The 16,707-nt window shown below is 48.5% G+C and overlaps 1 long non-coding RNA gene across 1 annotated transcript in view; it reads right to left on the reverse strand.

Moving 5' to 3' along the window:
• LOC306912408 overlaps positions 1-16,707 on the reverse strand; it is a 330,734-nt gene that overhangs the window by 283,201 nt on the left and 30,826 nt on the right. The gene's annotated exons all lie outside the window — the stretch shown is intronic.

A 16,707-nucleotide genomic window follows, 5' to 3' on the forward strand; every position in this document is an offset into this window, starting at 1 on the left:
ACACATTTCCATTTCCGTGGAGATGCTTGGAAAGCTGTGAGGGAGACGAAACAGAGAGAGCTCCTGGCAAGGGACCTGATCCTAAGACCCCCGCCCCCCTCCCGGCCTTCCTCTCCTGATCCTAAGACCCCCGCCCCCCTCCCGGCCTTCCTCTCCTGATCCTAAGACCCCCGCCCCCCTCCCGGCCTTCCTCTCCTGATCCTAAGACCCCCGCCCCCCTCCCGGCCTTCCTCTCCTGATCCTAAGACCCCCGCCCCCCTCCCGGCCTTCCTCTCCTGATCCTAAGACCCCCGCCCCCCTCCTGGTCTTCCTCTCCTGATCCTAAGACCCCCGCCCCCCTCCCGGCCTTCCTATCCTGATCCTAAGACCCCCGCCCCCCTCCCGGCCTTCCTCTCCTGATCCTAAGACCCCCGCCCCCCTCCTGGTCTTCCTCTCCTGATCCTAAGACCCCCGCCCCCCTCCCGGCCTTCCTCTCCTGATCCTAAGACCCCCGCCCCCCTCCCGGCCTTCCTCTCCTTATCCTAAGACCCCCGCCCCCCTCCCGGCCTGATCCTAAGACCCCCGCCCCCCTCCCGGCCTTCCTCTCCTGATCCTAAGACCCCCGCCCCCCTCCCGGCCTTCCTCTCCTGATCCTAAGACCCCCGCCCCCCTCCCGGCCTTCCTCTCCTGATCCTAAGACCCCCGCCCCCCTCCCGGCCTTCCTCTCCTGATCCTAAGACCCCCGCCCCCCTCCCGGCCTTCCTCTCCTGATCCTAAGACCCCCGCCCCCCTCCCGGCCTTCCTCTCCTGATCCTAAGACCCCCGCCCCCCTCCCGGCCTTCCTCTCCTGATCCTAAGACCCCCGCCCCCCTCCCGGCCTTCCTCTCCTGATCCTAAGACCCCCGCCCCCCTCCCGGCCTTCCTCTCCTGAACGCGGGGGCTATTGTATTGTATTGTGTTCGCATATAGACTCCCGACAAAGCCTGATGCACCGAGGTGGTTTTTTTTTTTTTTTAGTGGTGCAACCACTCCCTTACGGAGTTGTGTGTGTGGGTGGGTGGGTGGCTGGCTGGCTGTGTATGAGCACGAAAACAGCATGGTTGTTTTTCACCACCTGTGCGCAACCTAACACACACACACAAACACTCACGCACATATTAACTGTATATATGATGTTTTCGGGTGTGCCAATACAGTACAGTGACAGTACAGTACAGTAGAGGGACCGGCACACAGTAACTCTGTCATTTCTCAACCGTTTCGGATGCAGGGCGACATGCCGGAACCGGCCCGGCCCCCTGGGCGCATTCCTGGGGGTCTTCATCATAGCTTAGTTTTCATTTAGTTTCCATGTAGTTTAAGTCAGTGAAAAAAGGTAGTCGACGAACATTTTTCGTCTTAGTTTTAGTCGACGAAATCAACACTGCACCCGAGCATCCGAAATAAAATGTTCTTCTGTCCTGTCTGCTGGACACTGCTAAATGTCCTTCTGTCCTGTCTGCTGGACACTGCTAAATGTCCTTCTGTCCTGTCTGCTGGACACTGCTAAATGTCCTTCTGTCCTGTCTGCTGGACACTGCTAAATGTCCTTCTGTCCTGTCTGCTGGACACTGCTAAATGTCCTTCTGTCCTGTCTGCTGGACACTGCTAAATGTCCTTCTGTCCTGTCTGCTGGACACTGCTAAATGTCCTTCTGTCCTGTCTGCTGGACACTGCTAAATGTCCTTCTGTCCTGTCTGCTGGACACTGCTAAAGGTTCTTCTGTCCTGTCTGCTGGACACTGCTAAATGTCCTTCTGTCCTGTCTGCTGGACACTGCTAAATGTCCAGGGACTATAACCCAGCTTCTGACCCACTTGGTCTGACATGGTTGAACTGATTTCAATGCTATATTATAACCCATTTTAGCTGGGGAGGCCCCTTCTCAAGGACCCCCAAGGGGTCCCCGGACCCCAGTATGAGAACCACTGTCTTAACCAAATTGTGCAGACTGATTGATTGATTGATTGATTGATTGATTGATTGAACGAACGCTTTATTAGTTAGAAATATAAACAGCACGATGTATAGTCAGACATAAAGGCTAAAAGGATAACACACAACAAAGTAGTCCTGAGGACCTTTTTTTAAAACCCCAGGACTTGTACACTAGGGGCTCCATCTTGCGCCACCCCTTATCCCTAAACCTATTTGCCATGTTTTACTATTTTAAAACATTTAAAAATAGCCGATCTACATCTACACGTTGTAAGTAAATGGTAAATGGTAAATGGTGCATTTATATAGCGCCTTTATCCAAGGCGCTTTACATTGTGCATTACATTCACCCATCCACACACCCATTCACACACCTTTACATGGATTGTGCATTACATTCACACACACATTCACACACCTTTACATAGATTGTGCATTACATTCACACACACATTCATACACCTTTACATATATTGTGCATTACATTCACCCATTCACACACACATTCATACACCTTTACATAGATTGTGCATTACATTCACACACACATTCATACACCTTTACATAAATTGTGCATTGCATTCACCCATTCACACACACATTCACACACCTTTACATAGATTGTGCATTACATTCACCCATTCACACACACATTCACACACCTTTACATAGATTGTGCATTACATTCACCCATTCACACACCTTTACATAGATTGTGCATTACATTCACACACACATTCACACACCTTTACATATATTGTGCATTACATTCACCCATTCACACACCTTTACATAGATTGTGCATTACATTCACACACCTTTACATAGATTGTGCATTACATTCACCCATTCACACACACATTCACACACCAATTGCGGCGGAAACCATGCAAGGCACCAACCAGCACATCAGTAGCAATTAGGGGTTCACTGTCTTGCTCAAGGACACTTCAACACTAACTCTGGGGGAGCCCACAGGGTTCGAACTGGCAACCTTGCGGTTACCATCCGGCCACTCTTCCATCCGGCCACTGTACCCCTGAGCCACCGCCGCCCCGGCTATTTGAACTATTTTTTTTTTAAATAGTAAAAAATGGCAAATTAGTTTAGGGATAAGGGTTAAGAGGTGGCGCAAGATATAGTCCCACAAAGAAGATGGAAAATTATAAAAAGGTATCGGGGCCAAATTTGGCAAAAACATATTTTTTTTTGCCAGTAGGAGGCGCTATAGTACTGTGTCATTGTAGCATTCAAATGACCACACAAAGCTCCTGGGCTGTCAGACAGACACACACACACACACACACACACACACACACACACACACACACACACACACACACACACACACACACACACACTGGACATGTTCTCACTTGTATATCGTGTAATTAATCCACTCCTGCAACAATGTGCTAGAACATTGCAGCTGTTACACGGCCCACGCACACACACGCACACACACGCACGCACATACACACACATTCTCCACAAACTGCACTTTACACACTCCTCACCATCTCTGTCGGCGGCAGACCTCACATGTCCATTAAACTGTTGCTTTTCAGGAGTCTAATACAAAAACAATGCAAAAAAGTAGCAGATTTAGAATCTCAAAACGTGGCGCTGCGCGTTTTGAGCTTGTAGATCTGCTACTTTTGATGCTTTTCGTGTGACGTTGTCGTGCGATCAAGTAGGACGTTAATTTACGCACGCACGCACGCACGCACGCACGCACGCACGCACGCACGCACGCACGCACGCACGCACGCACGCACGCACGCACGCACGCACGCACGCACGCACGCACGCACGCACGCACGCACGCACACACAAGACATTCCACTCCAGAAAGTCTCAAGTCCTGTGATTTCCCTGGAAAAAACTGTTAAAAAAAACCCCGTTCTAATCGGTATGCCAGACCAGCATCTGGACACTCTTTATTTCCAGAGGGGCTGATTCTGACTTCAATCAATTGAATTGAGTGAAGGCACCACTCACTGGACATGTTGAATTGAGTTTTATGAATCTGGTACCGGGCATCACAAAATTGATTAACGATATAGAGGTCATTTGTCAGACAAAGACCTGGCCGGTCCTTTTGATTCACAACACAATCATTTTTTATAACACTAAATATTGACTCAATTACTTATGTGTGTCAGTCTGATGTACTGTGAGGTTATTTTGAAGATTATAGTTACATAAAAAGAATCCACTTCGATCCAGAATACATCTTTTTTTACCTGCTTTTCTTTCTGCTTTTCCCGCGGGTTTGCCACATGGCGGATCAGTGTAACATAACAATCTAATCGTTTTAATTTAACCCATTCTGGGCAGGAACCCCTTTTGGTGTTTTAAGCATTATGTTAACAGCAGATCTACAAGCTCGTAGCGCGGCACCGAGTGCCGCGCTACGAGCTTGTAGATCTGCTATTTTTGAAAAGTCGCGAAAATGTGGCGCAAATCTTTGAATATATATTCTTTCAGAGCGAACGTTTTTAACTCAAATCTTTGCGTTTGGGGTGTGCCTGGAACAACATATTATCAGATGGAGGTTAAATTTAGAAGGCATTTGTATAATCGAATGAATGAATGAATTGTATTCTAAATGGGTTAACATTAATGAATATCTTGCCATGCAGTTGTTTTGTGCACATCAAACATTTAATAATATTTACCATAATGCTGCCTTTTATGAATTATATTAGATTTTGGGGTGGGAGTATTTGTTTTTCTTCAAGGATGTCGTCTTGTGCCGCGCTATGAGCTTGTAGATCTGCTTTTTTTGACTGTAAATCTTTGAATATACTGTATAGGCTAAATTATTTTAGCACAAATATTTGCTTCTGGGAGGTCCCTGGAACAAAACTAATTTGATATGTGAATCCACGTACCGAATAGTTCCATGTATATTCTTCTGGACAAGTTAGATCATGTTATTCTGGGGGTCCTTGACATGAAGGACAAGTTAGACCATGTTCTTCTGGGGGTCCTTGACATGAAGGACAAGTTAGACCATGTTCTTCTGGGGGTCCTTGACAAGGACAAGTTAGACCATGTTCTTCTGGGGGTCCTTGACAAGGACAAGTTAGACCATGTTCTTCTGGGGGTCCTTGACAAGGACAAGTTAGACCATGTTCTTCTGGGGGTCCTTGACAAGGACAAGTTAGACCATGTTCTTCTGGGGGTCCTTGACAAGGACAAGTTAGACCATGTTCTTCTGGGGGTCCTTGACATGGACAAGTTAGATCATGTTCTTCTGGGGGTCCTTGACAAGGACCAGTTAGACCATGTTCTTCTGGGGGTCCTTGACAAGGACAAGTTAGACCATGTTCTTCTGGGGGTCCTTGACAAGGACAAGTTAGACCATGTTCTTCTGGGGGTCCTTGACAAGGACAAGTTAGACCATGTTCTTCTGGGGGTCCTTGACAAGGACAAGTTAGACCATGTTCTTCTGGGGGTCCTTGACATGGACAAGTTAGATCATGTTCTTCTGGGGGTCCTTGACAAGGACCAGTTAGACCATGTTCTTCTGGGGGTCCTTGACAAGGACAAGTTAGACCATGTTCTTCTGGGGGTCCTTGACAAGGACCAGTTAGACCATGTTCTTCTGGGGGTCCTTGACAAGGACCAGTTAGACCATGTTCTTCTGGGGGTCCTTGACATGAAGGACAAGTTAGACCATGTTCTTCTGGGGGTCCTTGACAAGGACCAGTTAGACCATGTTCTTCTGGGGGTCCTTGACAAGGACAAGTTAGACCATGTTCTTATGGGGGTCCTTGACAAGGACCAGTTAGACCATGTTCTTCTGGGGGTCCTTGACATGAAGGACAAGTTAGACCATGTTCTTATGGGGGTCCTTGACAAGGACCAGTTAGACCATGTTCTTCTGGGGGTCCTTGACATGAAGGACAAGTTAGACCATGTTCTTCTGGGGGTCCTTGACAAGGACCAGTTAGACCATGTTCTTCTGGGGGTCCTTGACAAGGACAAGTTAGACCATGTTCTTCTGGGGGTCCTTGACAAGGACAAGTTAGACCATGTTCTTCTGGGGGTCCTTGACAAGGACCAGTTAGACCATGTTCTTCTGGGGGTCCTTGACATGAAGGACAAGTTAGACCATGTTCTTCTGGGGGTCCTTGACAAGGACAAGTTAGACCATGTTCTTCTGGGGGTCCTTGACACGAAGGACCAGTTAGACCATGTTCTTCTGGGGGTCCTTGACATGGACAAGTTAGACCATGTTCTTCTGGGGGTCCTTGACAAGGACCAGTTAGACCATGTTCTTCTGGGGGTCCTTGACATGAAGGACAAGTTAGACCATGTTCTTCTGGGGGTCCTTGACAAGGACAAGTTAGACCATGTTCTTCTGGGGGTCCTTGACAAGGACAAGTTAGACCATGTTCTTCTGGGGGTCCTTGACAAGGACAAGTTAGACCATGTTCTTCTGGGGGTCCTTGACAAGGACCAGTTAGACCATGTTCTTCTGGGGGTCCTTGACATGAAGGACAAGTTAGACCATGTTCTTCTGGGGGTCCTTGACAAGGACCAGTTAGACCATGTTCTTCTGGGGGTCCTTGACATGAAGGACAAGTTAGACCATGTTCTTATGGGGGTCCTTGACAAGGACCAGTTAGACCATGTTCTTCTGGGGGTCCTTGACATGAAGGACAAGTTAGACCATGTTCTTCTGGGGGTCCTTGACACGAAGGACCAGTTAGACCATGTTCTTCTGGGGGTCCTTGACATGGACAAGTTAGACCATGTTCTTCTGGGGGTCCTTGACAAGGACCAGTTAGACCATGTTCTTCTGGGGGTCCTTGACATGAAGGACAAGTTAGACCATGTTCTTCTGGGGGTCCTTGACAAGGACAAGTTAGACCATGTTCTTCTGGGGGTCCTTGACAAGGACAAGTTAGACCATGTTCTTCTGGGGGTCCTTGACAAGGACAAGTTAGACCATGTTCTTCTGGGGGTCCTTGACAAGGACCAGTTAGACCATGTTCTTCTGGGGGTCCTTGACATGAAGGACAAGTTAGACCATGTTCTTCTGGGGGTCCTTGACAAGGACAAGTTAGACCATGTTCTTCTGGGGGTCCTTGACAAGGACAAGTTAGACCATGTTCTTCTGGGGGTCCTTGACAAGGACAAGTTAGACCATGTTCTTCTGGGGGTCCTTGACAAGGACAAGTTAGACCATTTTCTTCTGGGGGTCCTTGACAAGGACAAGTTAGACCATGTTCTTCTGGGGGTCCTTGACATGAAGGACCAGTTAGACCATGTTCTTCTGGGGGTCCTTGACAAGGACCAGTTAGACCATGTTCTTCTGGGGGTCCTTGACAAGGACAAGTTAGACCATGTTCTTCTGGGGGTCCTTGACAAGGACAAGTTAGACCATGTTCTTCTGGGGGTCCTTGACAAGGACCAGTTAGACCATGTTCTTCTGGGGGTCCTTGACAAGGACAAGTTAGACCATGTTCTTCTGGGGGTCCTTGACATGAAGGACCAGTTAGACCATGTTCTTCTGGGGGTCCTTGACAAGGACAAGTTAGACCATGTTCTTCTGGGGGTCCTTGACAAGGACAAGTTAGACCATGTTCTTCTGGGGGTCCTTGACAAGGACAAGTTAGACCATGTTCTTCTGGGGGTCCTTGACAAGGACAAGTTAGACCATTTTCTTCTGGGGGTCCTTGACAAGTACCAGTTAGACCATGTTCTTCTGGGGGTCCTTGACAAGGACCAGTTAGACCATGTTCTTCTGGGGGTCCTTGACAAGGACAAGTTAGACCATGTTCTTCTGGGGGTCCTTGACAAGGACAAGTTAGACCATGTTCTTCTGGGGGTCCTTGACATGAAGGACAAGTTAGACCATGTTCTTCTGGGGGTCCTTGACAAGGACAAGTTAGACCATGTTCTTCTGGGGGTCCTTGACAAGGACAAGTTAGACCATGTTCTTCTGGGGGTCCTTGACAAGGACAAGTTAGACCATGTTCTTCTGGGGGTCCTTGACATGAAGGACAAGTTAGACCATGTTCTTCTGGGGGTCCTTGACAAGGACAAGTTAGACCATGTTCTTCTGGGGGTCCTTGACAAGGACAAGTTAGACCATGTTCTTCTGGGGGTCCTTGACATGAAGGACAAGTTAGACCATGTTCTTCTGGGGGTCCTTGACAAGGACAAGTTAGACCATGTTCTTCTGAGGGTCCTTGACATGAAGGACAAGTTAGATCATGTTCTTCTGAGGGTCCTTGACATGAAGGACAAGTTAGACCATGTTCTTCTGAGGGTCCTTGACATGAAGGACAAGTTAGACCATGTTCTTCTGAGGGTCCTTGACATGAAGGACAAGTTAGATCATGTTCTTCTGGGGGTCCTTGACAAGGACAAGTTAGACCATGTTCTTCTGGGGGTCCTTGACATGAAGGACAAGTTAGACCATGTTCTTCTGGGGGTCCTTGACAAGGACCAGTTAGACCATGTTCTTCTGGGGGTCCTTGACAAGGACAAGTTAGACCATGTTCTTCTGGGGGTCCTTGACATGAAGGACAAGTTAGACCATGTTCTTCTGGGGGTCCTTGACAAGGACCAGTTAGATCATGTTCTTCTGGGGGTCCTTGACATGAAGGACAAGTTAGACCATGTTCTTCTGGGGGTCCTTGACAAGGACCAGTTAGATCATGTTCTTCTGGGGGTCCTTGACAAGGACAAGTTAGACCATGTTCTTCTGGGGGTCCTTGACAAGGACCAGTTAGACCATGTTCTTCTGGGAGTCCTTGACATGAAGGACCAGTTAGACCATGTTCTTCTGGGGGTCCTTGACAAGGACAAGTTAGACCATGTTCTTCTGGGGGTCCTTGACAAGGACAAGTTAGACCATGTTCTTCTGGGGGTCCTTGACATGAAGGACCAGTTAGACCATGTTCTTCTGGGGGTCCTTGACAAGGACAAGTTAGACCATGTTCTTCTGGGGGTCCTTGACAAGGACAAGTTAGACCATGTTCTTCTGGGGGTCCTTGACAAGGACCAGTTAGACCATGTTCTTCTGGGAGTCCTTGACATGAAGGACCAGTTAGACCATGTTCTTCTGGGGGTCCTTGACAAGGACAAGTTAGACCATGTTCTTCTGGGGGTCCTTGACATGAAGAACAAGTTAGACCATGTTCTTCTGGGGGTCCTTGACAAGGACCAGTTAGACCATGTTCTTCTGGGGGTCCTTGACAAGGACCAGTTAGACCATGTTCTTCTGGGGGTCCTTGACAAGGACAAGTTAGACCATGTTCTTCTGGGGGTCCTTGACATGAAGAACAAGTTAGACCATGTTCTTCTGGGGGTCCTTGACAAGGACCAGTTAGACCATGTTCTTCTGGGGGTCCTTGACAAGGACCAGTTAGACCATGTTCTTCTGGGGGTCCTTGACAAGGACAAGTTAGATCATGTTCTTCTGGGGGTCCTTGACAAGGACAAGTTAGATCATGTTCTTCTGGGGGTCCTTGACAAGGACCAGTTAGACCATGTTCTTCTGGGGGTCCTTGACAAGGACAAGTTAGACCATGTTCTTCTGGGGGTCCTTGACATGAAGGACCAGTTAGACCATGTTCTTCTGGGGGTCCTTGACAAGGACAAGTTAGACCATGTTCTTCTGGGGGTCCTTGACAAGGACAAGTTAGACCATGTTCTTCTGGGGGTCCTTGACAAGGACCAGTTAGACCATGTTCTTCTGGGAGTCCTTGACATGAAGGACCAGTTAGACCATGTTCTTCTGGGGGTCCTTGACAAGGACAAGTTAGATCATGTTCTTCTGGGGGTCCTTGACAAGGACAAGTTAGACCATGTTCTTCTGGGGGTCCTTGACAAGGACAAGTTAGATCATGTTCTTCTGGGGGTCCTTGACAAGGACAAGTTAGATCATGTTCTTCTGGGGGTCCTTGACAAGGACAAGTTAGATCATGTTCTTCTGGGGGTCCTTGACAAGGACAAGTTAGATCATGTTCTTCTGGGGGTCCTTGACAAGGACAAGTTAGACCATGTTCTTCTGGGGGTCCTTGACAAGGACAAGTTAGACCATGTTCTTCTGGGGGTCCTTGACAAGGACAAGTTAGACCATGTTCTTCTGGGGGTCCTTGACAAGGACAAGTTAGACCATGTTCTTCTGGGGGTCCTTGACAAGGACCAGTTAGACCATGTTCTTCTGGGGGTCCTTGACAAGGACAAGTTAGACCATGTTCTTCTGGGGGTCCTTGACAAGGACCAGTTAGACCATGTTCTTCTGGGGGTCCTTGACAAGGACAAGTTAGACCATGTTCTTCTGGGGGTCCTTGACAAGGACAAGTTAGACCATGTTCTTCTGGGGGTCCTTGACAAGGACCAGTTAGACCATGTTCTTCTGGGGGTCCTTGACAAGGACAAGTTAGACCATGTTCTTCTGGGGGTCCTTGACAAGGACAAGTTAGATCATGTTCTTCTGGGGGTCCTTGACAAGGACCAGTTAGATCATGTTCTTCTGGGGGTCCTTGACAAGGACCAGTTAGACCATGTTCTTCTGGGGGTCCTTGACATGAAGGACAAGTTAGACCATGTTCTTCTGGGGGTCCTTGACAAGGACAAGTTAGATCATGTTCTTCTGGGGGTCCTTGACAAGGACAAGTTAGATCATGTTCTTCTGGGGGTCCTTGACAAGGACAAGTTAGACCATGTTCTTCTGGGGGTCCTTGACAAGGACAAGTTAGACCATGTTCTTCTGGGGGTCCTTGACATGAAGGACCAGTTAGACCATGTTCTTCTGGGGGTCCTTGACAAGGACAAGTTAGACCATGTTCTTCTGGGGGTCCTTGACAAGGACAAGTTAGACCATGTTCTTCTGGGGGTCCTTGACAAGGACCAGTTAGACCATGTTCTTCTGGGAGTCCTTGACATGAAGGACCAGTTAGACCATGTTCTTCTGGGGGTCCTTGACAAGGACAAGTTAGACCATGTTCTTCTGGGGGTCCTTGACAAGGACAAGTTAGACCATGTTCTTCTGGGGGTCCTTGACAAGAACAAGTTAGACCATGTTCTTCTGGGGGTCCTTGACATGAAGGACCAGTTAGACCATGTTCTTCTGGGGGTCCTTGACAAGGACAAGTTAGACCATGTTCTTCTGGGGGTCCTTGACAAGGACAAGTTAGACCATGTTCTTCTGGGGGTCCTTGACATGAAGGACAAGTTAGACCATGTTCTTCTGGGGGTCCTTGACATGAAGGACAAGTTAGACCATGTTCTTCTGGGGGTCCTTGACATGAAGGACAAGTTAGACCATGTTCTTCTGGGGGTCCTTGACAAGGACAAGTTAGACCATGTTCTTCTGGGGGTCCTTGACAAGGACCAGTTAGACCATGTTCTTCTGGGGGTCCTTGACATGAAGGACCAGTTAGACCATGTTCTTCTGGGGGTCCTTGACAAGGACAAGTTAGACCATGTTCTTCTGGGGGTCCTTGACAAGGACAAGTTAGACCATGTTCTTCTGGGGGTCCTTGACATGAAGGACCAGTTAGACCATGTTCTTCTGGGGGTCCTTGACAAGGACCAGTTAGACCATGTTCTTCTGGGGGTCCTTGACAAGGACAAGTTAGACCATGTTCTTCTGGGGGTCCTTGACAAGGACAAGTTAGACCATGTTCTTCTGGGGGTCCTTGACAAGGACAAGTTAGACCATGTTCTTCTGGGGGTCCTTGACATGAAGGACCAGTTAGACCATGTTCTTCTGGGGGTCCTTGACAAGGACCAGTTAGACCATGTTCTTCTGGGGGTCCTTGACATGAAGGACAAGTTAGACCATGTTCTTCTGGGGGTCCTTGACAAGGACAAGTTAGACCATGTTCTTCTGGGGGTCCTTGACATGAAGGACAAGTTAGACCATGTTCTTCTGGGGGTCCTTGACAAGGACAAGTTAGACCATGTTCTTCTGGGGGTCCTTGACATGAAGGACCAGTTAGATCATGTTCTTCTGGGGGTCCTTGACAAGGACAAGTTAGACCATGTTCTTCTGGGGGTCCTTGACATGAAGGACCAGTTAGACCATGTTCTTCTGGGGGTCCTTGACATGGACAAGTTAGACCATGTTCTTCTGGGGGTCCTTGACAAGGACCAGTTAGACCATGTTCTTCTGGGGGTCCTTGACATGAAGGACAAGTTAGACCATGTTCTTCTGGGGGTCCTTGACAAGGACCAGTTAGATCATGTTCTTCTGGGGGTCCTTGACAAGGACCAGTTAGACCATGTTCTTCTGGGGGTCCTTGACATGAAGGACCAGTTAGACCATGTTCTTCTGGGGGTCCTTGACAAGGACAAGTTAGACCATGTTCTTCTGGGGGTCCTTGACATGGACAAGTTAGACCATGTTCTTCTGGGGGTCCTTGACAAGGACCAGTTAGACCATGTTCTTCTGGGGGTCCTTGACAAGGACCAGTTAGACCATGTTCTTCTGGGGGTCCTTGACATGAAGGACAAGTTAGACCATGTTCTTCTGGGGGTCCTTGACAAGGACAAGTTAGACCATGTTCTTCTGGGGGTCCTTGACAAGGACAAGTTAGACCATGTTCTTCTGGGGGTCCTTGACATGAAGGACAAGTTAGACCATGTTCTTCTGGGGGTCCTTGACAAGGACCAGTTAGACCTTGTTCTTCTGGGGGTCCTTGACAAGGACAAGTTAGATCACGGCTGATATAGAAAGACAAGTTCTTCAGGAAACTGTTATAGGATTTAGACGTCTAGTAGAATGGGCCTGAGATCTCTAATCCGGCGTGCTGTGTAACTGTATGCTGCTGGCATCACCATCACAGCAGCATATGCACGGATTACACGCACACTCACACAGACGCGCACACACACACACACACACACACACTCACACGCACACACGCACGCACGACTGGCACGCACGCACGCACGCACGCACGCACGCACGCACGCACGCACGCACGCACGCACGCACGCACGCACGCACATACACGCCATCACAGCAGCCTACGCGTGGCTGTCTCAATCCTCTTGGCTGTATTACCCAGAGTGCCTCACTGCAGGGTGCTCTCGGATCAGCGCGGGGAGTAAAGTCCTCTCCCTCTTTTCTTCTCTGCGTGGCACACACACACACACACACACACACACACACACACACACACACACACACACACACACACACACACACACACACTGCGTGGCACACACACTGATCCCACAGCAGTCACAGTTCACGCTGTGTGTGTGTGTGTGTGTGTGTGTGTGTGTGTGTGTGTGTGTGTGTGTGTGTGTGTGTGTGTGTGTGTGTGTGTGTGTGTGTGTGTGTGTGTGTGTGTGTGTGTGTGTGTGTGTGTGTGTGTGTGTGCGCGCGCGCGTTTATATACTTGCGAGGTCCCCACAAGTACGATGGAATTTCAGAGACAATTTCCTGATCCTCACAAGAGAAATTGTTGTTTTATGTTTAAAAGAAACATTTAGGGAATTATAGGCTTACGATCTTTGTTTCCACCACCGGGAGTTCCACTGCTTCTCCATTGTTTAATATCTCTCAAGGTGATGACAGTAAACTGTATTCATGTGGATTGCATCATGAACGGAACTATTTATAGCTCACATCCTGTAATTGGTTTTGACACAAAGCGGACAGGAAGAGCTGTTGTGTTGAAACGCGTCCATTGTTCTGTAAATGCGATGCTGCAGGAGCAACACAGAAGTGCATTAATGATGTTAAAGCACCCCCTCGATATTGCAATTGTACAACAGTTACCCTTAAAACTAAGAAGATCGCTGAATAAACATATTCTTTTAATGACAGATGTAGTCACTATACGACCACAAATGTCCCAAGAAACTAGCTAGCCTAGCCACCGAATATGCTGCGCTCTGGGAGAACAGAGCAGCTGAATTTTTATTTTTATTTTGTATTAGCCGTTCCATGATGCTGGTTTGAAGTGCGGCTAGAAGGCTGTTTCAACCAATCAGATTGCTTCCTCTAAACGACCTGTTTTCTAATCAAAATGAAAGTCTCCAATGTAACTAGTAGTTAAAGTATAGGACATCGGAAATACTCAAGTGAAGTATTTTAATGCCTCAAAATTGTACCACCAGTGGATATTTTCTCCCTTTCATACGGGTTTGGACTCTATACGTACTGTAGGGCATCCGGAGAACTGTAGGGCATCCGGAGAACTGTAGGGCATCCAGAGAACTGTAGGGCATCCGGAGAACTGTAGGGCATCCGGAGAACTGTAGGGCATCCGGAGAACTGTAGGGCATCCGGGGAACTGTAGGGCATCCGGAGAACTGTAGGGCATCCGGAGAACTGTAGGGCATCCGGAGAACTGTAGGGCATCCGGAGAACTGTAGGGCATCCGGAGAACTGTAGGGCATCCGGGGAACTGTAGGGCATCCGGAGAACTGTAGGGCATCCGGAGAACTGTAGGGCATCCGGAGAACTGTAGGGCATCCGGGGAACTGTAGGGCATCCGGGGAACTGTAGGGCATCCGGAGAACTGTAGGGCATCCGGGGAACTGTAGGGCATCCGGAGAACTGTAGGGCATCCGGAGAACTGTAGGGCATCCGGAGAACTGTAGGGCATCCGGGGAACTGTAGGGCATCCGGAGAACTGTAGGGCATCCGGGGAACTGTAGGGCATCCGGAGAACTGTAGGGCATCCGGGGAACTGTAGGGCATCCGGGGAACTGTAGGGCATCCGGGGAACTGTAGGGCATCCGGGGAACTGTAGGGCATCCGGAGAACTGTAGGGCATCCGGAGAACTCGCCAGTTTACCAACTCGCCGCGATTTAGTTCAATTTACTTTTACTTCACCTTCATTTAGAGAGAGAGAGAGAGAGAGCGAGAGAGAGAGAGTATTTTTTATGGAGACTTTTTTGTAATATAGTAATAAAATATAGTGAAATAGTGAGGCCATTTATACTGGTCCAAAAAAAAAAGCGCAGGCTATAGTCCATGGTCTCGGAGGGCATACTATAGTATGTAATTTTTTACGATTTCGGAGGATTTAAAAAAAATTGTGAAAATCGTGGAAAAGCGACAGGCTATAGTCCATGGTGTCGGAGGGCATACTATAGTATGTCATTTTTTACAATTTCGGAGGATTTAAAAAAAAGTGAAAATCGCGGAAAAGCGAAAGGCTATAGTCCATGGTCTCGGAGGGCATACTGGTCAAGGTCATTTATACTGGTCAAGGTCATTTACTAGTCTTATGAAGGTCATTTATACTGGTCAAGGTCATTTTTACTGGTCAAGGTCATTTATACATCTGCGTCACTGTCTCTGCGTCACTCTCCCTGCGTCACTCTCTCTGCGTCACTCTCTCTGCGTCACTCTCTCTGCGTCACTCTCTCTGCGTCACTGTCTCTGCGTCACTCTCCCTGCGTCACTCTCTCTGCGTCACTCTCTCTGCGTCACTCTCCCTGCGTCACTCTCCCTGCGTCACTCTCCCTGAAGACAGCATGTTGGCATAACGATGAAGACAGCATGTTAGCATAACGATGAAGGCAGCATGTTAGCATAACGATGAAGACAGCATGTTGGCATAACGATGAAGACAGCATGTTAGCATAACGATGAAGGCAGCATGTTAGCATAACGATGAAGACAGCATGTTAGCATAACGATGAAGACAGCATGTTAGCATAACGATGAAGGCAGCATGTTAGCATAACGATGAAGACAGCATGTTAGCATAACGATGAAGACAGCATGTTAGCATAACGATGAAGGCAGCATGTTAGCATAACGATGAAGACAGCATGTTAGCATAACGATGAAGACAGCATGTTAGCATAACGATAAAGGCAGCATGTTAGCATAACAATGAAGACATTGATGAAGAATTTTCGCCGTGGCGACTTGGTAAACTGGCGAGTTCTCTGGTATTCTACTTGTAGTGTCATGGCCTCTATACCTAGCCTCTATATACGTACTGTAGCTCGTAGATTGTTTTGTAGATAGATTGTAGGGAGTCTGGTGCAACGCACTGGTCCTCGCTGTACTCCTGGAGAGCAGGAGTGGACCTGGTGAGACGTAGGAGGGGCCCGGACAGGAGGCAACCCACAGAACCTAGTCCCTCCACATGCCAGAATTGTACCTCTCAGTCCCGGCAGAGTAGTTCCGGAGTGGTTCCAACGGATTGTGTGGCCCTGGTCTTTCCCTAGTGGGTCTGATCGAGGGTAGCTACTGGGACGTAAGTCGGGACTCGATCACCCCGGCTGGGTCGCCTGAGTGAGGGGTATGATGTTCGCGATACCCGAAACCCCGATGACCAGGATACATCACTGAGGATATGTCCCAGTTGCATCGATGCAATGTATTTTCGTTCTGTTCTAGATCGCCCATTTTCAAACGTTAATACTGTAGACTTAGAAACGGCCTAAAAACCGCTGTGTGTGTGTGTGTGTGTGTGTGTGTGTGTGTGTGTGTGTGTGCGTGTGTGTGCGTGTGTGTGTGTGTGTGTGTGTGTGTGCGCGTTCTTGCGTACGCGTTCGTGCGCATGCATTACAAACCAAGCAGAACCGTGCCTTGCTTTGAAGCGTGCCTTGCTCTCTGTGTGTGTGTGTGTGTGTGTGTGTGTGTGCGTGCACGTCTGTGTGAGTCACCTATAGTGAGACAGAAGTGGCGACGCCCCCACGCGCTCTAATCTCGCTGCTTCCCTGTGATGTGGAATCAGAGTGGACGGATTAGAAGGGCTTCCTGACACCAGCAGTGGGAAGGCTCACAGCATGGAGCCT

This window comes from Electrona antarctica, assembly GCF_951216825.1.
Source record: "Electrona antarctica genome assembly, chromosome: 19".
NCBI lineage: Eukaryota > Metazoa > Chordata > Actinopteri > Myctophiformes > Myctophidae > Electrona > Electrona antarctica.